At 44.3% G+C, this 27,975-nt stretch overlaps 1 long non-coding RNA gene across 5 annotated transcripts in view; it reads right to left on the bottom strand.

Annotated features, from left to right (window-relative positions):
• Positions 1-27,975, bottom strand: part of LOC103658908 — a 251,229-nt gene that overhangs the window by 54,355 nt on the left and 168,899 nt on the right. Inside the window, exon 5 of one of the 5 annotated variants that reach the window (XR_005838559.1) lies at positions 479-538. The exons of the other annotated variants lie outside the window; for them this stretch is intronic. This is a non-coding gene — a long non-coding RNA (uncharacterized LOC103658908). Of the gene's footprint in view, positions 1-478; positions 539-27,975 lie in introns of those variants that run through there. 5 annotated transcript variants of the gene reach the window in all.

The raw sequence follows: 27,975 nt of genomic DNA, 5'->3' as shown, positions 1-27,975 counted from the left end.
AAGCAGGCATATAAAAAGCCAAATGGTTTCTAGTTGTGGTACTGATCAAAGTCAAACCCAACCTTCTTGTCCTGGCATGTCACTAACCTTCTCTGTGGCCTTGACCAGGTCGCTAACCTCGCTGGGCCCTGGTTTTCTCTTTGCAAAATGAACGAGTTGTCATCCTGATTCTTGCCTACGTTTTTTTTTTTCTCCATTCAATATTCTGTTTCTCTGGCGACTTTGAAAACTTATACTTTTGAAACCCACATTTAAAAAGTTAAACCAGTATTATCATCCTGTTAGCAATCAACTTACTGATGTCAAGAGACACGATCTGGAACGCCAACTGGTGAATAATTAGCATTTGGAACACAATTTTTTGAATGCCACACAGCGTCCCAGTGGCACTCCAACACTATTTGCAGATAGGAAAATTGTTGTTGATTTTTCAACATATTCTCTTGCAAGTCATTTAGCTTCTTTTGTGCCAGAGTTGGGAATTAAACCAACATTTTAGGGCTTCCAGACCTTTATTGTATCAATTAATTCGGATTGCCTGGGAGCAAAGAAGATAATCATTCAAGGGTCTGTGTAAAATAATCCACCATTTAAAAAAAACCTCTGACTCACTGGCCAATAAAAGCCATTTCCCCCCCTTGTTTTTGTTTTCCAGTTTAGGTTCTCACTGCAATGGTGAGATCTTGCTGGAGAAAGGGCTTGGAAGGGGTTACGTTTTGACAATAGGTGGTAAGTCTCTATTTTCCCAAGAAGAAAAAAGTTCCCTGCTGAGAAGAATGCCAGCCAGTCTTTTACCCCTTCTTCCTTGGTAGCCTGTGGTCCGTCTCTCACCCAGGAAGCAACGTGACGTCTCCTGCCCAGCCTCTCGGACACACAGCCAGCTGTTGAAGGTTGACACTGCTTTCATTAGGACTTTCAAGTACGTCTCTTAATGGGAGCAGCAGTCTCTCTCCACTTCTCCACGGCGAGGACGCGCCATGGGGCTTACAGGGTCTCCTGTCCTTTCAACTCCTCCATACAGAGCCTTCCAGAGACCTGGCATTCTGACTGTTCTTCAAAGCCAGTGACCAGCCCCGTAGTGAAAGAAATCTGGGGACAGATGGTATGAAATTGAAATCACATCATCACTAGCCTCTCCCAAATGCTGGCCTGTTACTCTGGCGAAGCTCCACGAAGCTCTGTGGCACTCATGCTGATTTGATGGAGGCCTGCGTCTTGAATGAGGATGCCCGAACATCAGGGCTGGTAGAGAGGGGGCCCATTAAAGAGGAAATTGCATTAATGTCGTGTGGTCCCTCCACGGCACTCAGAGCCACATGTGCATTTGAAGAAGTCCACATGCCACCAGACAAATGAGGATGTCTCTTTTCACTTATAGACCCATCTGTTGTTGAAGAATACCCCGTATCAGGGAGAAGCTATTCTGTGCTGGAAAGGGAGCCCAGGCCTTGAGAAAGAGACGGCTGTAAAGGTTTGCTTTGGTTTGGTTTTCTCATTTTCCTCTTTGAATTCAGCTGAAGGGTAATCTGGTGAGGGCCTCTGAGGCAAGCGCACAGCATGGTGGGGAGACCCCGACTTTCTCTTTGGATTTGCTCTGGATGGAATAACAAATCATCAGGGGAGGGGAACAAAGCAAGAGGAGGAGGAAGGACCCCGACCGTGGAGGTATGGTGGGGATTCACAGAGAAGCCTGCACAGTGCTGGCCCCACTCCTTCCAATGGCCAAACTTGCATCAATGCCCCCAACAGTGTATGGAAGCAATCAGGATGCTTTGGTTGCTGGCAACTCGTAGCCCGATGGTATTAGTTTATTTTTATGGTGAAGAATTATACTTCCTCCCCTCTTAAATATTACAAAACGGTATGAATATTGTATAAGTCTATAAATGTAAAAGTATTTTAAATGAAGAATTACATTTCTTCGAGTTTTTACTCCAAAAAGCATATCTTTTTCTACCCCATTGTCATTCCAAAAGGAGGGAGAAAAGCAGGGGATTTGAGGTTTGATGGTTTGTATTTAAAAATCCCTGCCTCTCCACCTATTACTTGGATGATTAAAAAGCGTCTGAACTTCAGTATTCTTATTTATAAAAATCAGCATAATAACAATAATTATTATGATGATGATGGCAACTTTAAATGATCATTATGAAAATGAAATGCTTTTTAAATTGTAGAGTCCTAATTGAAAGTTATTTATTATTATCTGTAGGAGGATAAAAAACCCAGTAAATTCACTGAAGCATCTGGAAAAGGTTTGTCTTACGGGCTTGTCATTAGCATGAGATGCAGAGAAAAACTGAAAATACCGAGATGAGCAGTGAGCTGGTTTGAACAACTTCCTGTGTGCAGTTCTCCTTCCAATCATGTCTCCAGGACGTCCTTGCTTCTCGAGCATACTTCTCTGGGCTTCGTAAATGGGGAGCTAGTGCTGTCAAAGAATTCAAAATCATGTCAGAGAAAATCCCCCCGCCATCTCGCATCTCTTCCAACACCCTTTCCTTGGAGATCGGACACATTTTCCTGGCAAGACGTTCATTATTCAGATGTTGCTTTGCAATTTCTTTCAACTTCCGCTCTCCTGCAGGTTAAACTATGCCTTTTTTTCAGGATATAGGGAAAACTTTGAAGAATGAGAAATTGGAGTCCATTGTGGATAAAGTTCTGGAATAGTCCCAGCAAAAATAGGCTTTGACAATATCGTCTTCGTCACGGTTGATTGTAAATGATTCCTCACTTTCTCATTCATGTTATTGTAAAAAATACTGGAATCCTGAGCTTTGAAATTAATTAAACCCCTTATCGACAACACACTCTTCCTTTAATAGCTTATTCCTGACACAGACCCATTGTATGAACACCTACTGATCACGGGCTTACATGGATCACAGTACTGCTTTTCTGCCCATGAGGTCTGAACTACCCATGCCTCTGTCAGTCGGGAGTAGCCTGGGGTTTTCTTTGGTTAATTCATGGAGAGAAGGTGGGAAAGACAGGACAGGAGACAGCCATATGATGCTCAACAGAAAGGGGCCCTGAGTTTGGACAAAAGGAGTCTGAAATGGCATGTTATTTAAAGGACTATATCTTTTTAAGGTTGAACACTGCCAAAAATCCGAATGAAAAGTACAGTCTTTGGATTGAGTTGGGCGTCATATGGATCGAGTAACGAGATGCTATTTAAAATTTTTATTTTCATCTGGATGTTATAGAGACAAATAGTTGCTTTTGCAATCCTGCTAGAAAGCATTCGAAAGCTTTTCCGAAGGGGGATGGTCAGGGTACTTTTGAAATATCAGTAAAGATCTCTTGTCTAAGATAAAAACAAATACAAAACTTTGCCCAGCAACGACAGGCATTTCGTGGATTGCCTGGATTTCATATTACAAATACCCGAAGTACTTCTCTATCTCCTGAATTTACTCCCTTCTTAGCTACTTTTCACATGAATTATGGGCATGCTAACAATGGAGAATCTTCTGACAAAAAAAGCCATATGTCATAAAGAGTCTGTGATACTCTTTATGTGAGCAATCATACTGATAATTAGCATGGTCATATGTGATAAATAGTAACTTTTTGTTTCCAGAACTTTTTTAGCCCCAAATACACAGCAGACAACAAAGACATCACCCTTGTGTTATTGTTTTAAATATTATCAGTTTAATACAAAATCAATCTATTTTCTGGAAATGATTCCCCAATTCTTTGCTCTCCCGAAAGGATCGTATCTTTGTGCCTATCTATCTGTTTATCTAACTGTCGGTCACCACTGTAACAACCTCTTTCAAAGAGAAGAAACAGGTAAAATCAGCTTGGGAGAACAATCCCAGTTAGAGAAATCCCAGGTACAGAAAAGGGCTAGAGCATAAAGGATCTCCTTTTAGCAAATGATTCCGGACTAAATCTCTTCCATAAGAAACAAATTTTCCATGCAAATGAAACCTAGGTTTTATTTTTAAAGTATAGTGTTCTATTATTTTGAATAATGATAGGAGATGTAATACACCAGCATCTCTTCCCTATTTTATTGAGAGTTAAGATGTGTCAAAACTCTTTTATAACGTACGTCAAAAGCACATAAAGATCTTTTAAATTTTATCAAAGGTTTTCACTTAGATAAATCAACTTTTTGAAAGATGATATCTTATTCTGGAGTGAATAGTTGCATAAATACATACTCCTCTTTGTTAACAATTTTAAAAAGTACTTCTTAGTATAAAAAAATCAAAAGTATCTCACAGCCATTTTAGATGTTGAGAATTAATTTCAAACAACCAAAAACTATAGAAAGGCATATGCTGGTTTTCATTTTCACCAAGTGAGTTATGGTATTGAAAGTACCTGGGTCAAGGGACTTCCTCACGCCACAAAGCCTCCTGTGTTATTTACCAAAGAACCAAAAAAAGAAAATAATTACATTTGGGCAGATTATACAGGTGAGAATATTGTTTAATTGTACTTTAAATGGAGTCTCCAAGGTGGCTGCTTTATATAAGAAAAGAGCCACAAACATAAATTTTATAAGTGGACTGTTCTGCGTTTGTAGAGGGAATGTTTCCCTTTCAGAATTACAGACACATAAAAATCATGCATCCCCGCTGGTGAAAAACCAGTAAACATAGATGTGTTCTGTAAAAACTTAAATGCTGGAGGCCAATACTCACAAAATTTAATGATCTTTCTGCTAATAAAAGCCAACTTCTTAAAAAAAAAAAAAGTAAGGAAAAGAAACAAAACATACACATTCTGAGTGTAGTATTTCCGAATTTCGTAGAATGGAGTGTGTGACATCACCTACTTTATATTTTTAGTTTGCTCATGTTTTTAAAGTCGATTCTGTTCCCAGAAATAAATGGGCGCGTGAAATAAATATGGGTGTGCCTGGTTCATCTCGTCATGACTTTCTTGGACGGAAAATAGTTCTTGTTGAAAAAAATGACAATAAGGTAAAATAAGAATGAGGCTGGTTTTTTAAAGCAAAACAAACAAACAAAAAGAGGTGGGGAAGACAAAGGCCCATAATTCCAACTTTCCTTTATATACGTTTGCCATTAAATTCAGGGATTTTGTGCACTGCATGCTTGATCAATACCCACAGGGGACCCCTTACCGACGCGGTGTATGCCAAGTTTCTCTTTCATTATTTGGAACTCAGCATGTCTCTCTTAGAGTCAAATATTCCACTAGCTGGGAGGATTCCCTGGCTGGCTCACAAAATTCAGAAAAACCCACAATTTAGCTTGCTCGGTGTACGAGTATTGTTCACGCAGCTGTCAGGTAAAACACTTTCTATAGAAAAGCTCATTCTCTGTCCCATCTCAGGGATTCAGCGCCTCCACATGCGGGCCTGGGAGTGGCTGGGGGAGGGAGGAGGGAGAGACAGCGGTTCATCTTGAGGACTACGAACTCCTAAACTCTCTAGGATTGTCTAAGAAGATAAAATCATGACTCTTCTACGAATAGAAAAAGAACTTACGTCAAAGATTTTTTTTTTTTTAACTCATTAGTTAATGAGAGAACAAGTAAGATGTTGCCATCGGGTCAGAATTCAAGGAATCACACGTACATGGGCAGTAAGGCATGCGAGATAAATGTACATAGAACGGGGAAAGTGTCTCTCCAGACCGAGAGCAGTGATCACCTACATTCTACCAGACACGAGTAATTTGCATTTCTATAGATAAGAGTCATTTTCATTACTACCAGTTTTCTACAACTCACAGAATTATAAAGAAGAAAGCTGGAAAACAATGAAAAGTGAAGATAAATGCACCAGGAAGGACACTCGGTAACTTCTCTTTCATCTGCCACAAAGTGTCTCATGATTTTTTTCTGACACTGTGTGTAACATCAGAGTCTGTCCAGGGCCGTCATATCCCTGATACTGTGAATTGGGAAAGAAATGCTGAATTCCAGAGAGCAATCCCCCCACTGTGTATTATTAAAGTCCATACCAGGGCTGCCCAACAGAAATACAACGCAAGCCACAGAGACAGCCACATACATCATTGTATATTTGCTGGTAGCTGCTATCGGGGAGGGCCACCCTACACTGAATTTAAAAAAGAAAAAGAACCAGTTACGATTAATTTTAGTAAATTGTTTAATAAATGTATGCACTCATATCATTTCAACATGTAACACATAAAAGAATGAATAAGGTAATTTATATTCTTTTTTCTTTTCCTTGTAGTGACAAACTTTCAAAAGCCAGTGTGTTTTACACTCACAGCACATCTTAATTCAAAGGAGCCACATTTCAGATGCTTTACTAGCCACATGTGGCCGGTGGCAACCAGACAGCACGGGTCTATATAAATCAAACATACATGAGCAAGTGAAGTTTTGCATTTCTCAAAATATTAATTAAAACATTTAGGTCTATCTCAGTCCTTTCTATCCCCATACTATTATTTTTAAGGTAGCCGGGTTCTCTGATTTCGTCATTTTGGAATGAAGCATGATCAATGCCCAGGGAAGCGATAACTGGAAATGGTTATCTAGTGTGGCCCCGTGAATTTTCTCATTAGCAGCCTGTACTGTTTGTTGTCTTTTCCCGGGGACACCGTACTCACCCCTGTGATATGAGAGAGCGACGAGCACACAGGGACACGGCGATAACCATAATAATAAACATAATATTGCTTTCCCTGTCACCTGAGTATGACAGCGCCTGTCAAAAAAATTAACTTTTTTATTTTCATATCACCCTTGTGAGGTAAAGAGAGGAGGGGCGTGTCTCATAATCCCCTTTTCACCGAAGAAAGACGAGAGACACTTGGCTTCTTTGCAAGGGCGTCACGAAGATGTGTCCACCTCGGCATGTTGTCTGTTGTATAGACCTCAGCTGGGTACAAAAGGATCCCATTCAGAGTTCTGCCTCTTGAAGGGGAAAGGCCCCTCTCTCCAGCCTCCTTGAGGCAGAAGGGCATCCGTGCCAGGTGGGTGGGAGCAAGAGGGAAATAGAGAGGTGCCTGCCTCTCTGCAGAGCCAGAGAAGGGATGGTGTGGGGAACCTCCCTCTTTCAACCGACGTGTTCAGAACCTCTGTATTTATTTACTGCTTTTTATTGGGACTTCTCCCCACAGGGATTTCTGAGAAAAGAATGAAAGTCCCAGGGTCAGACAACCCACTGGGATCTCTCATAAAAAACTTTATTTCAGATAGTTCTGGAGGAACACTTGGAATTCTTCCTTTCCTAGTATAGTCTGGTGTTTTATATAATCTGAGCCAGGAGAATAAGCCATGGGGCTGTGTGTATGTGTGTGTGTGTGTGAGAGAGAGACAGAGAGAGAGGGGCAGAGACAGAGACAGAGCCAGAGTCAGAGATGGAGGGAGAGACAGGGAGAGAAAGAAAAGCCAAAGGCTACCCTGAGACCCAAGACCTTTCCCCCTTCCCCATTTTCTTAGGACCCAAGGACCTAAAATCAGTGCCCAGTGGCCTATGGACTGCCTTTCAATCCACCCCCCTCCCTCGGCTCCTACCCTCTATTGAACTTTCAGAAGAGCACGCAAGTCATTCTCCAATCAACCGTTTTGTCTCTGGTGGCTGCCATTTGCAATCGTCACCTCACTCACATGAATGGCACTTTTACTGCCAGGGCGCCAGTCATCCCCTTCAATGGCAAGTTTGTCTGTATTAACATCAGCTGCTTAATAGTGGCCCATTGAAGCTCTAGGCCCTATAACGTTTGAATAAGGAGGGGGCTATTGCTTTCCTACTATAAACAGAATTGATTCTAAAACCAGAACCCAGAAAGGGCTCCTCACCCTTCATGCTGGCGTGAAGGGGTTTCGTTTCTCTGCAAAGCCTTCATTTGAGAGCTGGCGTCTCCAGGTTTTCACTGCATTCCAGGGAGGGAGATAGAAACCAAAGCAAACAAAGCGCCCCCAAAGGACCCTCTCCTCCCTCCAAAAAGCTTCTATTTTTAATTCTCTGCAGCTTTTAAAACAGTTGAATGGAGAGGTTTCAACAGTCTGTGGTAGAAGAGAATTCCTGCTCTCTCTGAGGACGCCCACTTCAGATAATCCCAGCTGGCCAGGGGACCCCAGGGCCCGGGCTGGGCCAGCGGGGTTTCTTGGCAGTTCCTTTTCAGCACATTCTGTCATCACAAAGTAACTTGTAACAACTGCGTTCTCCTCCCCACAAAGAAGTGGAAAGCGTGTTTGGAGCTGCTTGCTAACTGCAGGCAAAGCGTACCTCCTTTCCCCCTGAGCTCTAAGGCTAAGAACACGTTTCTCCAGTGCCTGGTGCTTCATGGGGGCGCTGGACTTGCAACCAGGGATCAGTTAGCTCTCGGTGGGATTTCTCCTTCGCCCCGCAGTCGCGCCGCAAGCTGGGTGGCACGAGGCAAGCCCCTCTTTGCCAGGTGGGGAAACACAGCAGACACAGGAAGCCAGCAAGCGGTTTTCCCAAGCATGTATGGAGGATGTGAGCGGCAAAAGCAAACATTCCTTGCGTGCGGCTCTGTCTGGTTTGGGGCCGCTCTGTCCAGAGCACACATTACAGCGCACTATCCCATAGGCATCAGAGGAGCACTGCTGCCCTCGGCAGACGTTTCTCGCACCCTGATTCCCAGCCGTCTGCTCTGCTGTCCCGCTGGTCTGAGGCCGAGCAGCGCCGGGCAGCCCGGAACACGGGGACCGCGTCAAAGGCAGACTCTCCTCGGCTGTCCTCTCCCTGATCCCAGGCTGCCTCGCTCCAGCTGCCTGGATCTGCAGGGCACACTTTCAAACGGACATATTTAAGGCAATTGGCCATAGAAAGTACTACACCCGAATAACCTCTCAGGGTTCTTAAGGACAGGGCTTGAAGGGTGGGAAGGAAGCGCCAAATTAGCTGCGGGTGTGAAGGTGATGAGACGGGCTTCAACCGAGTGGAGAATTAGACAGCCCGGATTTCAAAGTTCTCTCTGCCTCCTAATGTTACAGCCATTAAACCAAGAATTTAAGTCCTTCGCCAGCGTGCTCTATTTCCTAATACAGATTTCTTACTTGGCAACACTGCTTATAAATGTCTCCTCCTCTTCCCTCCAGCTTTCAGAGCTCAACTAAAGCCCATTTTCTATTAAATAAGGAACAAAGCAGTAGAAACCAAGAGAACTAATGCGTCTGGCCCATCCCCTGCCCATTATTTCATCCCAGCTCTGAATCCAATGAAGCCCTTTTCGTAATTCAGCCCTGAACTTGCTGCAGAAACTGGGGGAGATCTGGAGCATATGTTTTCAATTCATTTACACTTGACTCATCAAAACAGGCTGCCTTTTTAAAAAGAGCTATTTGATGTTTAAGGAATTATTTCCACCTTTTAAAAGAAACCTTCTAGAGTTTTTCTCTGTCCACAACAGGAAGCTGCAGAATGCTAGAAGAATAGAAGCTCAAACGCAGGAAGGTTCAGGGACGGTTCAAAACTCAGAGCCATGAATTTAGAGAGGGTTCAAAAGTTGGCAAAGTGAACCCTCTCATCCCTGCCCACAAATAATAAATAACAATCACAACAAGGAAGAGGAGAAAGGGGGAAAGCCACTGGAAAGCCATAAGTTATTCTGTCTTCAGCCTTACAGCTCTCTCCAATAAAGCAGGGGCTCTTCGCAGGACTTCGGTTGCGCTGCCTGCAGGGAGCTGTGCTTGTCTTCTGTCGTAAATTACCTTGCCTGGGATAAGCTTTCCTCCAGGTCCAACAGACAGGCAGCTCTGCAAGACCCATCACCCAGCTCTGGGCTGCTTAAATTATCCTTCATCTGGTTGTGACATCTGAAAAGCTAGAGGGAGAACGATCACCCCCAATCTGACCTTCCCATACCGCTAGGGCTTTCTTTCTTATAAAGGACCGCACCACCAGAAATAGACACGCCAGCGTCCTATTTGCGAACAGAAATAGGGGGAGGAAATAGAGCTTTCTCTACCCACGTCCCAACAAACGGTATGATGTGTTCAAACTTGTTCACGCTAAACTAAAGATGTCTTTTTTTTTCATTGAGACGTGACCCTCGGTCCTTTTCCCAACGGGCACAGCCATCCCAATGCTTCCGATCATGAAGTACGGAAGTGAGGGAGGGCTGGAGGGAGATTTAAATTTCCCTTCATTTGCACTGTGCCATCAACAACCTTGCTGCGGCTTTCCAACCCTATTCAGATAGGTACGCACACAGACGGCCACGGGCCGCAAACATCTGAGGACCTCGACTTTTTGAGTCAATGGCAGCAGCGCCTTGAAATGTGATCAAGCCTTGAGAGCAGGTACCAGGCCAAGAGAAATAACTCTTATCCATAAAGAGTTCCATAGTAAATCAGAAAGCCTTTTCTTCCATATGTCACATGACATGTTTAATTTGTCTGCTTTGACAGAACGATGGCAAGCAGAGCTGACCGTGAGTGAAATTAGAATGGGCCTTTGTGAAGAAGGGCGGGCCATGAGGCGTGGAAGGACACAGCGAAGGGTCCGCGTGGTGGGCATCGTACGTTCTCCTGTGGGCTAGCTCCGCGTGACGGAGCGCGAAGGGAGGGAACGAAGATTTCCGGCCTTACGGGGTTGCAGCCCAGCCAGCCAGCCGGCAGACACCGTACCTAAGTCATCTCGTCCAAGAAGTGTAACTTTTTTCTTTCCTCGTGTGCTTCTCCTTGGAATTCTGCCTTTGTCATAAATGCAAGGAAATAACATAGATCCGTTCATTTTCATTTCAGCTTTTTGCTTCTGGAACACAAGATTTACACCAGAGACAGGAGAATGGACTCTCTCCCGTGTGCACCTCCTGGAGGGGAAGCCGGTGGATTTATTGGTGTCAGGCTGGCTGACCTTGGATCTGGTCATGCAATTTGTTGTGAAAGGAAGAGCTCTTTACCTGGAGAAGGAGCCCACCTTGATCCGGCCGACAAAATGGCTTTAGAATACCTACACTTTATTTATTTAGGAAGAAGGATCCTGACTACTAGCTGTGAAGCCAGATGCTCCCTTCCCTGAACCAGCTGGGACGCCCTATTACCATGGCATCGAAGAAGAGATTATCTTTTCTTCTGAATCTATATGGAAAGTGGGCCATTTAATCCTACCCTGTGAAGTAGGAATAATCTCTCCCCAGTGTTGCCGATGAGTAAATTGAGACTTGGACAGAGATCAAGTCGTTCCCCCAGAGCTACCTAGTGGCAAGAGCTGCATTCAAGTTGCCATTGGTGATATACATAGACCCTAATTCTTTATTTTTGCCCATTTCCTCTTTTCTATTGTAATATAAGGGAAGTGTGATACACATACATGAAAGTGTGTAAGTATTCAGCTCTACAAATTCAGCATCTGGATCAAGAAACAGATCCGTTCCAAGCCACAAGCCTCCCTCGTGCCCTCCTTCATGACTCACCTCCTTCAGGGGTTATACTCCTTTTCCCTGTTTGTGCCAGGGGCCCAGGGTGGGGGTATCGTATTCGGTTATGAGCACGTGCTGCGGAAGCAGCCCTCCTAGGCTGAAATCCTGCCATACCTTTTACAAGTGGCTTAACTTCTCTCAGTTTTCTCAACTTTAAAAGGGGGGGATTCACAGAACTACCTCACAAGGTCATGGTGGGAGTTAAAAAAGCTATAGTACATCTAAAGAGCTTAGGTCAACGTAAACAAAAGCTCAGGGAAGCCTTCAGGAAGCACCAGCTACTATTACTGCTGGAACATTTGTTCCCACTCTCAGAGACTGTCGACGGGACACTGGGAAGATGCGATAACTGAGCAAGGGAGAGGAAGACAGAAGAATTCCAAGCCCGCACATGCTGAATGTCGGCAGAAGAAAGAAACCCATCTCTAGGTTGGGGAGGGGATTCAAGCCGAACAGGATGAGGAAGAGCTAAACTAGACAGCTTTCCAGAATCAAGGGTTCTGAGTAACACTCCGACTTTGAAGCCTGGCGCTCTATACCGGTGCAAACGCCCCCGCCAGAGGCGAGCAGGCACGGGCGGTTCCAGATCATCCCCGAGCTCCGTGACCCCCGCCGTCTAGAAGTTGATGGGTACTTTTAAATTTCCTACGGCAGAAAGAAATGGGCTTGGAGTCTTTTCTGCCCAATTCACAGTTTAGTTCCTGGCATAACTTTTTACGTAAAATAGATTCAGGCATTTTTCCATGGCACATTTTCTAAATATTTTTGCGCCACTTGAAATTTTTTTTACCCGTTTAATTTAGAACTTCTCAAAACTCTCTGCAGTGTAAATCAAAAGGAAATAGCTTGTTTAAAGCATAGGTTCTGAGAAACCAGAAGCCTTGGGAAAATAAAAACCCAAGATTGAGAACTTGCTATGCAAATTTCCTTTTTTCCCCCCAGCTCAAAGAAAGGCACTTACTGCAACATCTACATATTTAATGAAATACTTAACCAAGTTATCAAAGTTAAAAAAGAAAAGAGAGAGAATAATAAAAACATATTTTGAGTAATACTAAGAATGACAAGCATATAATAGCAATTTGAGCCCTTCGTTGACTACAATAAAGCATCAGCACGGTTTAGGTTCCCACAAGCGTGACAAAGATCGGGGCCCGATACATTGATTTGTTCAGTTAGGACCGGGTTCAGGAAAACTCAAAATGGATTAGAAAAGAGGCTCATGCTTGATTTCTCTCTCTCCCTCCCCCCCCCACTTCTCCCCTCCTTGTCCTCACCCTCCCTCTCTTGCCTCTGGTTTTCCTTTTCATATTTGATTGTGAGATAAGCAGACCAGAGAGAACTATTAAACTCTACCGCCGTGCACTTTCCAGCCCTGATAGATCTTTGCAAGGCCGTGGAGATCACGTTACTTACAGAGCTTTTTGACAGCGTGGCCATGTCGCCGGCCAGGCCTTCTGTCTAATGGGAACAGAGCGCTTCCTTCCTGGGTGGCTGGCTGGGGCTGGAACAGTACATGATGTTCAAGATAAGACAACGGAAGTTCCGAGCACTGAGCTTGCGTGGTTTAACCAAATGAGGTAAAACAAGAAATGGAAGGACAGTGAGAAGCTGCATTATGTGCAGCCTTGTGTCAGAGCCGGTGCGGGATCTGGAGTTGGACAACAGCTCTCTCAATCATGGTGGGATGGCCTTGTCCCTGCCCCTTAGCTCTGCATAGATGGAAATATGAGATGAAGCAGCTTTGTTACCTTTTAGGGATATCGTAAATACCAAAGAGATCATCGTAAAGTGATTCTTAATGCCCTTGAACTTGCTTTGAAAGATGAAATAAATGGAATTTATAATTTCTAGTCCAGCGGCTAAAGATTGTGTCCACCCATTTCTAAAACCAGGGATGACTGTTTGATCCCTCAGAATCCTCCAACCCTTTAGGCAATTGAGCTCACTCCGAACAGGATGCTGGCCATCATTACAGCCACGGTAGTCGGCCTCCAGACTTTGACCCAAGCTGACCCAACTGTGCGTGGCCCACATGACCAACTTTCTGTCCAGAAAAAGCTCTCATCACCACTACCTTCTTCTGAACCTTGGGTTCCTCATCGGTAAAATGTGGATGATAACATTATTAGCTCCTGCCTCATGGGGGTATTTCTGCTCAACCTGCTGCAACCTGCAGATGAGCAGGGTGCTCGACGTACCTGGCCACGGCTGGTTCTGTGACCCTCAGCAGGTCACTTCCTCTCTGGCTGTCCACTTCCTCCTCTGCAAAATGGGCAAAAGACCATCTACCTCATAGTGAACTCAATGGCATATAACTCTTCTTTTGACTTGGCTTCTCTCATTTTAACTCACATTTTCAGTCTCTCTCTTGTTCGTGGACATCTGACAGGAGCCAGTGATGCCCCTGGCTTCATCCTCAGCTCTCCGCCATGGATACAACTTAGATTCTCCCCTTATAGGTCAAGGGGCTCACACCAATTCAGGTCCCACCTACCTGGCTAGGGCTCACCTGGGCCTTATCATCCCCCACCAGGGGAAGCTGGGATGGGGGTATGGACTGACCCCCATCAGGAAGCCATTGCTAAATCAACCAGATGGGATCTCCTCAGCCCCTAGACTCTCCTCCTTGACTCATTCCCTATGCTGTCTTCTGAAACAGTGCCCTTTGCCTGTTCTTTTTCTGTTTGTTTGTTTGGTTGGTTGGTTTTTGCCTGGTATTCCTCTCAGTAAAGCATTTTTGAGCCCAAACACCAATAGAGATTTATAGATTTATACATTATATACATCCAGTGCTCTGCTGATAAGTTTTGTGCATTCTGAAAACACACAACCAGGTCCCAAGAGCCCAAGAGCAGGTCCACCCCCTAGAACAAGCCCCCATTCTCAGCCCAGGAGCATCACCCCGAGTCAGGTCAGCTCTGTGGGTGGGTGTCCTGTGTCGTCAAGCGGGACCCCCACTCAGAAGGGTCCCTAGCTTGGTTAAATCACAGATGTCACCATCTTGAAATTCTTAAAATTTTTATCCTTGAACTTGTGAGGTCCAATGGGACGAGGGAGCAGGCATGTGAGCAGAGGAAGTATGCACAGTATGGGTGTCCCCGTTCCTTACTCCCCTATTGACACATAGCTTTGGCAATGCCTCGCGGGCACAGCATTCTGGCGGGCCCAGCATGTGTTGGTGTTTAACGAGACTCAAACAGAGTACAAGGTAAGTGTGTTATGGAAGCCATCTGCTTCCAGAGTGTGGTAGAATGTGCACATTTCAAGAAGTGAAATAGAAACAATTGAGTTAGTTTTGTGAAGTGTTTCCACTGTTCTGGTAAGAATTAAATTCGTATGCATGTACGCAGTATGAAAAACAAATTGCATAGTGTCGGTGATTTCGCAGACAAGTTAAGTGTTCTTCTATCCCCATTTAAAATTGCCATTCCACAATATAAAGATGAATGGTATGATTCACGCTAATAATTTAAAATTTTAATTTTTGTTTACTTAAAATGACATCAGACAGCAAATAAAAAAGACCATGACAAGTTAAGAAAGAGACTGTGAAGAAAAGAACCTTTTTTCTATTTTAATACCTTTAGTGCCCTTCCTTTCTTGGTCTTGGAATGAGAAGCCTCACTACCCTACACTGTAACCAACTTTGCTTCCAGTCCCCTGACCCATGGCCAGATGACCAGCCTATCTCTATCCAGAGTGAGTTCACCCTACTCCCCTCTCTCACTGGAAGAAAGAGAAGATTCTGCCTCCATTTTGCCCCAGGAAGAGATCTGTCCTTCCAAGGCCATGGTTCATACATCCAGTTGCTTTCATGCTTCATATTTCATTCATTCAACAAATATTTGTGTGTTTATATAGTTAAAATAATGAGATGTTAAGTATTTGCCCAAGAGAATAAGTACTTCTCCCACCATGTTTCTGACACAGCAGAAACTTCCTGCTGCAATGGAAAGATCTCAGTTCAGAAGAATACTGCTAGGAACTTCGGGGACTGAGCCCTAGGTGAACCATTCCTCGGCATTCTTCACCCACACCCAAGAGCTAATGATTTCCAGAGGTGGTCACTGCAAAGAATTCACAGGAACGTGGGTCACTGTGTCAAGGATCATGTCAAGAAGAGAAGGTCACCAGCTCCAAATATTTCAGAGGTGAAAGGTCATTCTTATAAATACCGTATCCTTCACATTCAGCACACCACAGTACGTGCTTTGTCACAGTTTGGTGGGCCACCAGCTGTCACGACACAGCCTCCGTCCAAATGAAATTTCTCAGACTTCACCAGCCAGATGTCACTCTCACATCTTGGTTGACAGCTTCTTCCAGGAGCGGACACGGATCGGGCTTTTGCCTGTGGAATTGACTGAGTGGTTCAGAAAGGGTTGTCCAGGGATCTCTGGGGCTTCTTGAGATCCTTCCAGTAGATTCTTCCAGTTAAAACTATTTTCATAATAATACTGGAATGTTATTTGCCTTTTTCACTTTCATTCTCTCATGAGTTTACAGTGTCTTTTTCAAGAAGCTGTAGGACATGAAGATTTCATTGCTCTGATAGCTAATGAATGGAATGGGCATTCTCTATTTTAAAGATTTCTCCATTTTAATTTCCAGTACGGTTAATATTTATAAATGTCAACTCTCTTAGATCATCAACAATTTGGGGTCCTAAGTCCAGAACGTTTGAGAAGGGCTGGGCTAAGTGAATTTAGGTATCCAACACCTTTTCCGTTTCTCCAAAGACGGGTCTACTCTCCCCTTCCCAAGATACTTCCTTCTCACAGACCCAGCAGTTTCCAGTGATCCTTGTAACTCACTAAGGAGATCACCATGTCAGTGACCAATGGGCGGATGAGTATAATTCGGCCTCGGTCACTCTGGCAAGCGGAACACTGAAGGTGCACACGTACGGGGCTCTGCAGAGCGACTCTTCACGTGACATAAGCCACGAACTATGTTCTAAGTAAGCAAGGGGATTTAAAATGCCTTTGCATAGAGAACAGTCCAGTATATATTAATTTTTAAAGTACATTTAAAGAATATAACTGAGTTTCCCCAAACCATAAATTAATTAATTAATTAATTAACAAGTTAGGGAAATGCATCTGACAGGGGCTATCCCTGGAAAAGGAAATCTCTACTACTCCCTAAAGAATGTCTTCAACACACACACACACACACACACACACACACACACACACACAAAAGCTGTCATGGGCACATATGGTATTTAATGCATACCTGTTACAGAACAATCAATGCTTTTACCTTTTCATGAACTGTGAGTCATTCCGCCCCAGAGAGGGCTTTTGGAGCTTCATAAATATTGATCATATGTCCTAAATTCTAACAGGCAGTTTCCTCAAATATGAATGATACTTCTCAACTTCGCTCCTTATTCTCCATATTCAGTCACAGCGTTGACCACCATGGAGAGACATTCCACATAGACGGAGACGCCTGATAACTGAAGCTGAGCCGCTTTGAATTCCAAGTCTGCCTGCCTGCCTTCCTCCCACCCTTCCATCCATTCATTCATTCATTCATTCATTCATAACCATTCCTGAACCATGAGCCAGGAATTGTGCTGGGTCCTGAAAACACAATGACAAATAAAGCAAAATGTGCCCTCAAAAGAGCTCACATTCTCCTAGATACTGAATAGAATTTGTCCCAACCTTTATCTCTGTGGTCTTTAAAAGTGACATGTGAAGAAAATATTAAAACTTCTAATTTGATATCTTGTATATGTTTTCTGGTATAAATAATAGATTAGTTTAGCAGCACATTCGTAAGTTATAAATTAAAATATACAACCACTGAAAGTGAGGACCCCTCAAATTTTTATTGACAGGGTGTTGCAATTCAGAAAGATTAGAGACATGGATTGAACGTGCCTAGCTAGGACATCTTTTTTTTAAAAAAGGCATCAGTCTTTTGTCATCGTGAATACTTTTTGGCCACTCAGCAGCTGCCTGGGAGTTAATCATAAAATCAGTACATGCTCTTAACTGGTTGGCCTGTAAGGGAAGTAAGAAATGATACACTAGATCCTTTCCTTTGCGGAAGCAGCAAGACCCAGTAATTGACTTGCCTAAGCCCTATCCCAATTTGGTGAAGGAGTTAGCAGTGTTTTTGGAAGTGTGATTCTGAGTCACCATCGCAGTGGGAGAGGCCTTGTGGAAATGCAAAATGCTGGCCTGATGATCTGGACATCTCGGATCCGAATCTCCAGGGCCAGGGCCCCCGGCTCCAGGCTCCGTGTTTAAACCCATCTCCCCAGGAGATCCCGAGCACTCTGGGGGCTGCGGGAGTGGGAGGTGCGGGCCTGGCCAAGGCTCCCGTGTTCCCCGTGCCAGGCTCTCTCCTTCAGGCAGGTTGTCACGGCTTTTAGAGCAGGAACTATGGTGTTCAGTAACAGATGTGCCGTGCAGTCTGACCTGGTAGAAATGGCTGTGGGTTGCTGATTTTGCTAATTCTGGGACACTGTTTCTCAGGGGCTTGTTTTTATCTCTTCCTTTGATGTCGGGCTGTTTGCCATCATTTCTTACTGCCTTTAGCATGATCACTGCTAATCTCTCTTCCCTCCTTCCTTGTCCCCCCTCTACCTTTCTGCTTTTAATTTGTTGTGGGCTGGGAGTCTACATAAATGGGCTTGTTAGGAGCGTGTGTTAATTAAGAGTCAATTAGACATAGTTAAGTGCATTGCTTTGTGACTGGTGTTTCCGGGGCCTCAAGCCTGCTTTGCTTCCTTCCTGCTTCTCAACTGAGTTCCAGAAGGCAGAGGTGGAGGGACGCCTGACCTCTGGATAAGTGGGGCACTAGGATATTTACTTTCTTGTCACATTTCACTGCTGTCAAAGCTCAGAGAGCCTGGCCAGCCCCTGGAGGAGCCAGTGTGCTTAATGATTCAGGACACCTGGGTCTGACCCCCTCCTCCTATGTTTCTCTGGGCTCCGAGTGATTTACAGGAAGAGGGGATGGGATCCAGGAGGCAGGAGGAAGGGTGGACTCTCCAGGGTGGACCAGGAAGTAGGTATTGGCTCCTCTGAGAAACACACTAATTTCCAGTTCAAGAGGGTCTAGGTCTGTCCCCCTTTACTAGCTGCTGGGGAATGTCAGCCATGACACCCACAAGGGTAAATCTCACTGGGGGTTGTGGGGGTGGAGGGCCATCTCTAGCCTAGAAGGCACAAGCAATATATTTAACATTCAAGTTCGTCCCATGCGAAAATACTGCTATATTTTTTTAAGACCTTCAGGGGGTAACGATATCTGTAGAGCCTAAACTTTGTCTGTGATGCCATTGTTAAATGATGTAAAGGCAATCGAGAAGATCGTAAAATTTTCATCTTCATCTTGTATCGGGAAATAAAAATTAATTGTCCTCGCCATGCCCCAGGATCCTTCACCCTTCCTTTATTATACTTAAATACACGATCTTTTGAGCAGAGACAACTCTTCTGTCTTTACGAAGTTAAAAATGACAAAAATAAAAACAAAACGGGAACCCAAAGTCAATGTTATTCTACTTCATGGGGTTCTGTGCTTCTTATGAGCTAATTTCTTGTTTTTCCCAGAAAAAGTAATATCTTTAGCTAATATCCCAGGTTGGGACATGCATGACCGAAGCTTAAGTATCTGTTATTTTTCAAAAACAGGATTTGAAAAGAGGCAAAAAGCGAAAGATACTTATATTCAGGGAGGGATCATCCTGAGCCATTTTCAGGCCTTAATTACAAATCTGCTCCAGCTAATTTCCTTATTGTGCCCACAGCTGCTGTTCTTGTCACCAGTTTATTTTTCTTTGGAAATCTGAAAGGCATCAAGGCTCGCCCGAAAGTCATCAGGAGCAGAACTGGTGTCCCAGATGCCTCGTTGCTGGTCTCGTTTACAAGCCTGTTTGGTTGTTTATGTCTTGCATTCAAATCATTTATTTTGTTCAAACCCTCTTTTGCTTTGAAAATGATTTTAGAACACCGGACTGTTTTATCACTCGACTGTTCGCCTTGCTGGGTAACAGGAACATCATGGTTTAATCAACATCACAATTTCCCAATATTCTCTGGGCAGGCCTTATTTGGTAAATATCAAAAAGTGTAGAGCTCCAAAGCCTCTTTCACAATGACCCAGGGGGTCTGAGTGTCTCTTTTGGAAAGCAAAAACTGTTGTTCATATGAAATCATTGTGCTTTTGGAAGATGTTCATCTGTAAGCCTAAATGTCATATGGGATGGTTTAGAACTTGCAAAGGCTTTCCTCTCACAGCCAAGAAGATTGGCTGCTAAAACTTGTCAAGGCACTTGCCTTGGGTACTATGAATATTAGTAAGAGGCATTATACGGCAAGCAGCATGGCTGAGAGCTTACGTGCTGGTTCCCGGGAGGAAGTCAGAGAGACCTAAGTTCAAATCCTGGCTTGGGCAAGTTTTCTTAACCTCTGATGCCCGAGTGTTCCCAAATGTAAAAGGAAAATGAGTAGCGTCTAACTGCTAGAGTTGTAATGAGAATCACATTAGCTAATGCTTGGAAAGCTAGGCAAGAAGGTCAGTCGTGTGGTCAACTTAATAAATGAAAATTATTATTATTATCGTTTGGCCAAATACTTGTCTAATTTTTGGTTCATATCAGTATTGTGAGACACAGTCTAAGCTGATATCAAGGGAAAGTATATTATTAACTGCTTTAGGTGGGTGACTATATAATTTATAGTCCAAACCAGGATACTGAGAGTGAAAATGTGCACTCTTAATAATGACACCAGGACAATAGGCATAAATTAGGACTGTCCCAGGCACAGTCCCCTTGCCATAGGAACCTCAATCCAAACATTAGAACTGGAAACAACCTTTCATATTTACTGGTTCCCCACTCCAGTTTTACAGATGAGGAAAATGAAGTCCAGAGCAGTGATGTAACTTGCCCAAGGTCACACACCTAATGATTGAAACTTGAGTCTGAAATGTCAGTCCTCTCATTTTAACCTCAGTGCCTGTCCCACAATACAGTCTTGCTTCCGAACATCTTTAGCAAGACTGGACACGGTTTTTCTTCCTTATTTCTTCTGCTGAAAGAGTCCCAAGCCACCCTACTCTCTTTTCCTCCATTTTACATGGAACAAATCACAACCTGGACAGAACAATCCTCTTGTCACTCTTTTAACCGACATCCCCCGTGCTGTTGTTCAAGGTCGTTTTCCCATTCTATTTATTTAGTCATGGGTTGGGAGAGAAAGAGCACAACTGTTCCCTCCCTTCTTTCTATTAAGAAGTTCTTTGAGGACACTCCTGATTATTCTTTGTTCCTTTTTCCTTTGGGATCAGTGAGTTACAATTAGTTCTTCACCAGGATACCCACTTTCAGTCATTCTTCCAAAACATATCGCCGGGACACATTTGTTTCTAAGCGCCCGGGAAATTGCGCATGTGAATATACATCTTTAATCCCTGTTAATTGTAACGTTCGTATAATATTTACATGTTATAGATTAGCAGCTCTCATTTCAGGTGATTTTGTTAGGTTATTGAAAGGAGGCAAATGTCCCCTATGCAGGATTTGACTTTAGAGTGACAAGGGGGCCAGATGATCAGAAATCACGTATCACGCCTGCTGAGGTGCCTCACCAGCCTCTCCCTTTAATGAAGACCACATTTTATAACCATGCTCCCATGCAAATGCAAATTTATGTAGATTGTTTATTTAGACCCATGCTTTTGTACATCAATCTCCATGTTCACCCTCCTCTCTTTTTTGCCTTGAAAGAGATAATGTGGTTATTCCAGTCATATCTCTCAGGGGTTTATGGTCTGGTGTGCCCATAAAGATGACAAGAGGTGCATTTCACGGGCAGCGGACTTCCGCGCCCCTTGCCGTTCTGTGTTGAACGAGGGGAAGCGCGAAGCTAAGGCAATGAGAGGGGTCATGTGTTTCCGGCCTGGATGTGTGGTTCAGTGAGGAGGAAGGCACCCACCTGGACAGTCGCATGGCTCCTGGGTCCCGCTGCACAGCCGCTGGGGGAATTTCTAGCGACTACCCTTCCATAGCCTTCCAAGTTAGTGAGCCTGACACACCGCCTCTCCACGCTGCATTTCACACTTAGATTTACCTCTAAGGGTACACTACACAGGGATCTTCTCATATCTCTAATTAAAAGACCATTTTTGAAAGAAAGAAGTAGGACAGGCAGATGGGTGACTGTATTTGCTCAGAACCTGGTTAGAATTGAATAAGAACTCAAAAGTAGCAATGCTGAGAAGATACAGCGTAATGATTTCATTTAAGGAAGCAACGGGAGTCATGGTTAAGAGCACAGACTGATGTCAGACAGATTTGAGTTCAAGCCCTGTCTATACCACTGTATGACCTTGGGCAAGTTACTTAATCTTTCTCTGCCACAGTTTCCCGTCTATAAGTTGGGAATGGTTAGAGGCTCTGCTTTGTGTAGCACTATGAAGATTAAATGCAGTGAGGCATGTAAGTCCCTTGGCATAATGATTGGCACTTTGGAAGAACAAAAGAAATGTAGGCAACAATTTTTTCATATGTTGCAGGGAATAAAAGGTGACCGATATGTTTTGTTTTAAAAAATAGAACCCAAAACCCAGGCAGCAGAGAATTTCAGACTGTGTGGTCTCTCCCCTGCATGGGGACCTCAGGCCCATTCCTGAGCCCCTATCATGCCACGTCCACATGCAGACGGAGGGAAGGCCATTTGTAACCATGGCTTCTGGTGGCTTGGGAGACAACAGCACAACAGGGCAACTTCTCCACACAGAACGTACAGATACCAACCCCTCTGCCTAGCACTGGAGGCCCCTACCGGCCCCCAACCACATTTTTGGGCTCATCGTGGATGTCTCCCCTTCATGCTTCCCACTAAACGCTGCGTGTTTGCCCATGTGGACATTCTGTTATCTCTACTGTCTTTATCTGGAACACCTTTTCTTCCAATCTTTGTCTAAAACCCAGTCCCTTAAAACCCAGTCCCTTGGAATGGCTTCTGGGTGAAGGCCTTTCTTAGCACCTTTGTGTGCAGGTTGGTGTTGCAAGTAAGTAAAAATAAAAAGCATCTCCTTCGAATCCCCAACTAGAAGGAGTCCCTCTCCTTCCAACACTCCTGGAGAGCACGGACGATGACAAGTGCCCGATGCCAGGGACCCAGTGCCTTGTAAGGTAGTTATTTGTCTTCTTGTCCCATTCTTTTTGGAAGACAAGAAACTACACGGAGGCATGGAAGGCTGTAGATGGTGGGAGAGGGATGAAGACAATGGTTTGGGGAACTGGGCAGCAGGCACAACAGAAGGCAAAGACAAATGATGCTGCATACGGGGCCCCTGGGTGGCTCAGTCTGTTAAGCGTCTGCCTTCAGCCTAGGGTTCTGGGATTGAGCCCCATGTCGGACTCTTTGCTCAATGGGGAGCCTTCTTCTCCCTCTGCCTGCTGCTCCCCTGCTTGTGCTCTCTCACTCTCTCTCTGTGTCAAAAATAAATAAATAAATAAAATCTTTAAAAAAAAAATGATGCTGCCTACAGGTGACTCCACATGGCCAGACAAAAGCAAAAAGCGCAATGGGAGATAGAACATCTGCAAAAATGCCCGGATGATCAGGATCACGCTGACTCGACTTTCAGGGCAGACTTGCCTCTAGTTTGTTATGCTGAGCCCTTCTTTCTTTCTTTTTTTTTTTAATGTTTTTTTTTTATATTATGTTAGTCACCATACAGTACATCCCTGGTTTCTGATGTAAAGTTCAATGATTCATTAGTTGCATATAACACCCAGTGCACCATGCAGTACGTGCCCTCCTTACTACCCATCACCAGTCTATCCCATTTCCCCACTTCCCTCCCCTCTGAAGCCCTGTTTGTTTCTCAGAGTCCACAGTCTCTCATGCTTCATTCCCCCTTCTGATTACCCCCCTTTCTTTATCCCTTTCTTCCCCCAACGATCTTCCTAGTTCTTATGTTCCATAGATGAGAGAAATCATATGATAATTGTCTTTCTCTGCTTGACTTATTTAGCTTAGCATTATCTCCTCCAGTGCCGTCCATGTTGCAGCAAATTTTGAGAACTCGTTCTTTCTGATAGCTGAGTAATATTCCATTGTATATATGGACCACAACTTCTTAATCCAGTCATCTGTTGAAGGGCATCTCGGCTCCTTCCACAATTTAGCTATTGTGGACAAAGCTGCTATGAACATTGGGGTGCATATGGCCCTTCTCTTCACTACGTCTGTATCTTTGCGGTAAATACCCAGTAGTGCAATGGCTGGATCATAGGGTAGCTCAATTTTTAACTTTTTAAGGGACCTCCACACTGTTTTCCAGAGGGGCTGTACCAACTTGCATTCCCACCAACAATGTAGGAGGGATCCCCTTTCTCCACATCCTCTCCAGCAATTGTTGTTTCTTGCCTTGTCAATTTTTGCCATTCTAACTGGCGTAAAGTGGTATCTTAGTGTGGTTTTGATTTGAATTTCCCTGATGGCTAATGATTTGGAACATTTTTTCATGTGTCTGTTAGCCATTTGTATGTCTTCATTGGAAAAGTGTCTGTTCATATCTTCTGCCCATTTTATGATTTGTTTATTTGTTTCTCGCGTATTGAGTTTGAGAAGTTCTTTGTAGATCTTGGATACCAGTCTTTTATCTGTAGTATCATTTGCAAATATATTCTCCCATTCCGTGGGCTGCCTCTTAGTTTTTTTTACTGTTTCCTTGGCTGTGCAGAAGCTTTTTATCTTGATGAAGTCCCACAAGTTCATTTTATCTTTTGTTTCTCTTGCCTTTGGAGATGAGCCTTTCTCTGTGGCGAGATGTTGCAGCCTATCTTGCAGCCCATCTTGTAAAGGGTTGCCTGAGGGTTCATCAGGGACCACAGCTTCAGAACAAAGGGGAGAAGCGTCCCCTCCCAGGCCACCAGGGATCTTTCCCTAGTGGGGTCAGGAGACAGGATGCATCAGCTCGGGCATCGGACATTCACTTTGATTCTCAGCCCCAGAGAAGCTGCAGCTGCCTGTGTTCCCTGTGCATCTGGTTTTGCAGCCCCGAGCTGAAAGTGGAGACGCTGCCGCCAGGCCTCCAGCCCCCAGCCGGAGCAGCCGGCCAGCTCGAGTTTCGCGCCAGGCGCCGAGGCCCTCCAGGTAAATTCCAGCGGGTCCATTTGATGTGAAATCTTCCAGCTTGACCAAGAGTCACTGACCTCAAGAGCAGCAGTTTAACCTCCATGATTTGGTTTATATTGGTAATATTTACATTGGGAACTTGATTAAAGCTGACCTCTTGGTGAAAACGGAATCCAATACGTATTTGAAACCGTCCTGCGTTCTCCACCCAATGTCAGGTGCCATGTGTTTCACTTCTCCCCTAATTGGCAGACTGGCCACCCCTTTGCCGGCATCCACCTCCCTCCCTGACTTTGCGCAGTGCCTTCCACTTGGTTCTGTATCTTCGCCCTCCGCCTGTGTGTTTGAAAGTTCACAGGTTCGGAGCTGCTGCTTGGCTGAGTTTGAGATCAGCTCGTCTGTCCTAAATAGGTCCTATTCATCACAAGGTACAGAAAAGACACTGAATGACGCCCCCCCCCCATCTTTCCGCACTAAGGAAACGTTCACCCTGTGCAGCAACTCAGAATCCCAGCTCCCACCATGGCAAGGACAACGGAGCTCCTGGGGGAAGGAATGCAGTAACCATTGGTTTGGGATAAGTCTCCTCTTCCTACATGAAAATTTTATTGGTATTGCTTTTCAGATCAATATGTCTGTAAAATTGAAGGGGAGGTGACTGATAAAATGTTTGTTCACTGACAGGTCTAGGAATTCCTCCGTCCCTCAACTGGCTCAGTTCAGCAAGTATCCATCGATTGCCCCCCTTCGAATGCAGGACCACCTGCCAGCAGATATGCCTGCGAGGAACATTAAATCTGAGGGATGGCTGAGGGTGTATTAGGGGTGGAGACATGGGTAGGAATCAGACATGAAAACACAGAGGTTAAATAACAACATAAGCCTCGGGGGTGAACACTCTGCTGGCCTGTGCACATGGAGACCCAGCTTTGCCACGAGCTAGCTCTCGTGTCTTTAGTAAGTCACACAACCTCCTGGGCCTCAAGGCCTTTCCCTGGAAGGAGAAGCATGGACCCAGAAGGTAAGTTAGGTCAATTTCAGCTTGACAAATGTGTGACTCCAACAATACAAGACAATAACGTAAGAGTATCATAAGGTTGAATGTGAGGAAGTTGGACATGTGAGGTCTATTCAGAGGAAGGGGATAGCACAGGGTGCTGGTGCTAGGAAGGGGGTCATAGTACAGAGCCTGGGCCACCTGGGGACACTGGTCCTGCAGCCTTGGGCTTTTGGTTCCTGCGGCAACCTTGTGGTATGAGGCACAGTTGGTGCATATTCCTGATAGTTCAGAGATCGGAGGTCAACCTTTCAACTCGGGAGTGTTTTTCTGCATCTCAGGCATATGATTTCATGTCATCCTTACCACAGCCCCGTGAAACTGACATTACTATTCCCATTTCACAGATGAAGTTGGAGGCTCAGAGGGTTCATTTCCTCTGGTCACATGGAGGATAGTAGCAGGATGTGAACCTGGCTTTATCCATCCTAAAGCCCACACTTCCACCTGAGCCATGGTGCCGGGCCCTTGGTGTTCCCTACTGAGTCAGCTCAACATTATGCCAGCGTGTGCAGCAGTAAAGGAGACGACTATGGCCTCACTCACCCTGAACACCACCAGCCATGGAAAGCAACGGGCACACACAGCTCTCTGAGGATGCATCGGGTCTACCCTTCTGAACAATGAGAGAGCCCAAGCTTCTCGAGGAGGTAGGAACAAAGCCAAATGCTTGGAAAGAAATTTAAAAATGCACATAACAATGAGTTAAAAGCCTGTATCAAAAGAAAGGCAGGCCAGCAGCAGAAAAATATTTGGAGATCTGAAGCTTCTTCTTTGAATCCAGGAGGGTACTGGGGGCACCTTGCAGGATACAAAGAGGCAAGACCTCTCCCTGTTCTGTCTTTCAGTCAATCTGGCATCAGAAGTCACTCGCAGTTTGGTCTAACCAGGCGGAAGACTTTTGGAGGTAGAGACTCCTCTGTAAGTCACACGTTGTCTGGCAAACTTCCCCCCTTGTAGGGCATCCCCAGCGGTGTTCACACAGCCCTACTTTGTCACACCTTTGGCAACTACACTGTGAGTGTGGAACCAAGATGGCGTGCACTTGGAGGTGGGCTTCAGGCACTAGAAAGCCAGTTCCATACATCACAGAAGAGTATATCAAATTATTGGGGATAGCGTGATAAATTGAAAGAAAATTTTTCAAGATAGTGTTCTTTTTTATATCTACCCAAAGAACTTCTTTCCCTTTATCTAAACAGTCAGAGGATTTGGTTCTCTCAAATCCCAACCTTCTCTGTCTATGAAGGTTATTATTGGCTTGGTTAAACAAAGTACTTGTTTATAATAGATATAATAGATGACAGAGTCATTTTGAAATTACACAGTTGGTGTAATAAAACCAGTTAAAACCTTATTTAAAAAATGTCACAGTTGGTCAAATGTATTAATGGCATATGGTTTAGTTTTCTTTCTTTTTTCCCCCCAGAACAATATGTGCATTCTCATTTCACAGAGTAGAGGATTAATGGAGCAAGATAAACTTTCTCCTGGCTTTTCTTCTAGACAATCTACACTTTCATTAACTGACTCTAGCTTTATTTATCCCCTTTCTATGTCTTGTCTTCCCCATCTTGTCTTTCTCTTCCCCATAGCACCCAATTACGGAATTCCTAAAATTCTGGGTAATGTAAGAAATAAATATTATACCGTGTAGAGCATGTTTTAGAAGGAAAAGTTAATGCAGAAATTACACACTACATAAACAGAATACCCACTACTGGCAGGCACGATTATTTTCTCCTGTTGGTATTACCAACTGTAATAATAAAGTTAAAAATGTGCCTCAAAACATAATATTTCAGCTGCATGTAATTGTCATACCAGCAAAGAACATAATTGTATTATTTGTCTCCTCTCAAATCTCTCACTCATCGCTATACCTTTCCCAAGATTTCCATTTTGAGGTTCACTTAGTTATTTCTAGAGAGAATGCACCAACTGAAGTTTTGGGGTCAGGGACCAGCCTTACCAAGTTGTACCTAGTCAAGGGGCTCATCACCAGAGCTGTGCCTGAGCGTTGCCTGGAGCTGGGAGATGCCATCTCTAATCTACAACCCTGCCATGAATTTGTTTTTTGTCATAAATGAAGCATGGGGCTGTGCTTTAATTTTCCTCACTGCCCTCTGTCAAGTAATAACCATAAATATTGTCCTGAATCATTAAGTCACAACCTGAAACGTGATCCTGCCCAGCTCCCGATCAGACGGCCATCTGGAAGATGAAAGAAGTCTATTTGGGTTTCGGAATGATCCAGACTCTAATTTGTAGTAACAGTCTTAACAGCCTGTTTCAGAGACATTAACCAGCAACTTGTCTCAGGTTCTCAAGGAAGGTCCATTATCCACAGTTGGAGGTATTTGCCTCCAGCAGAACCGTGAACTGTAACTGTTGGAAAACTACCAGGCTCGCTGGCTTTCAATCAAATGCC

This window comes from Ursus maritimus, unplaced genomic scaffold, assembly GCF_017311325.1.
Source record: "Ursus maritimus isolate PB19 unplaced genomic scaffold, ASM1731132v1 scaffold_3, whole genome shotgun sequence".
Lineage (NCBI taxonomy): Eukaryota > Metazoa > Chordata > Mammalia > Carnivora > Ursidae > Ursus > Ursus maritimus.
The sequence above is the reverse complement of the archived record's forward strand: the minus strand, read 5'-3'. Positions and strand labels throughout refer to the sequence as shown.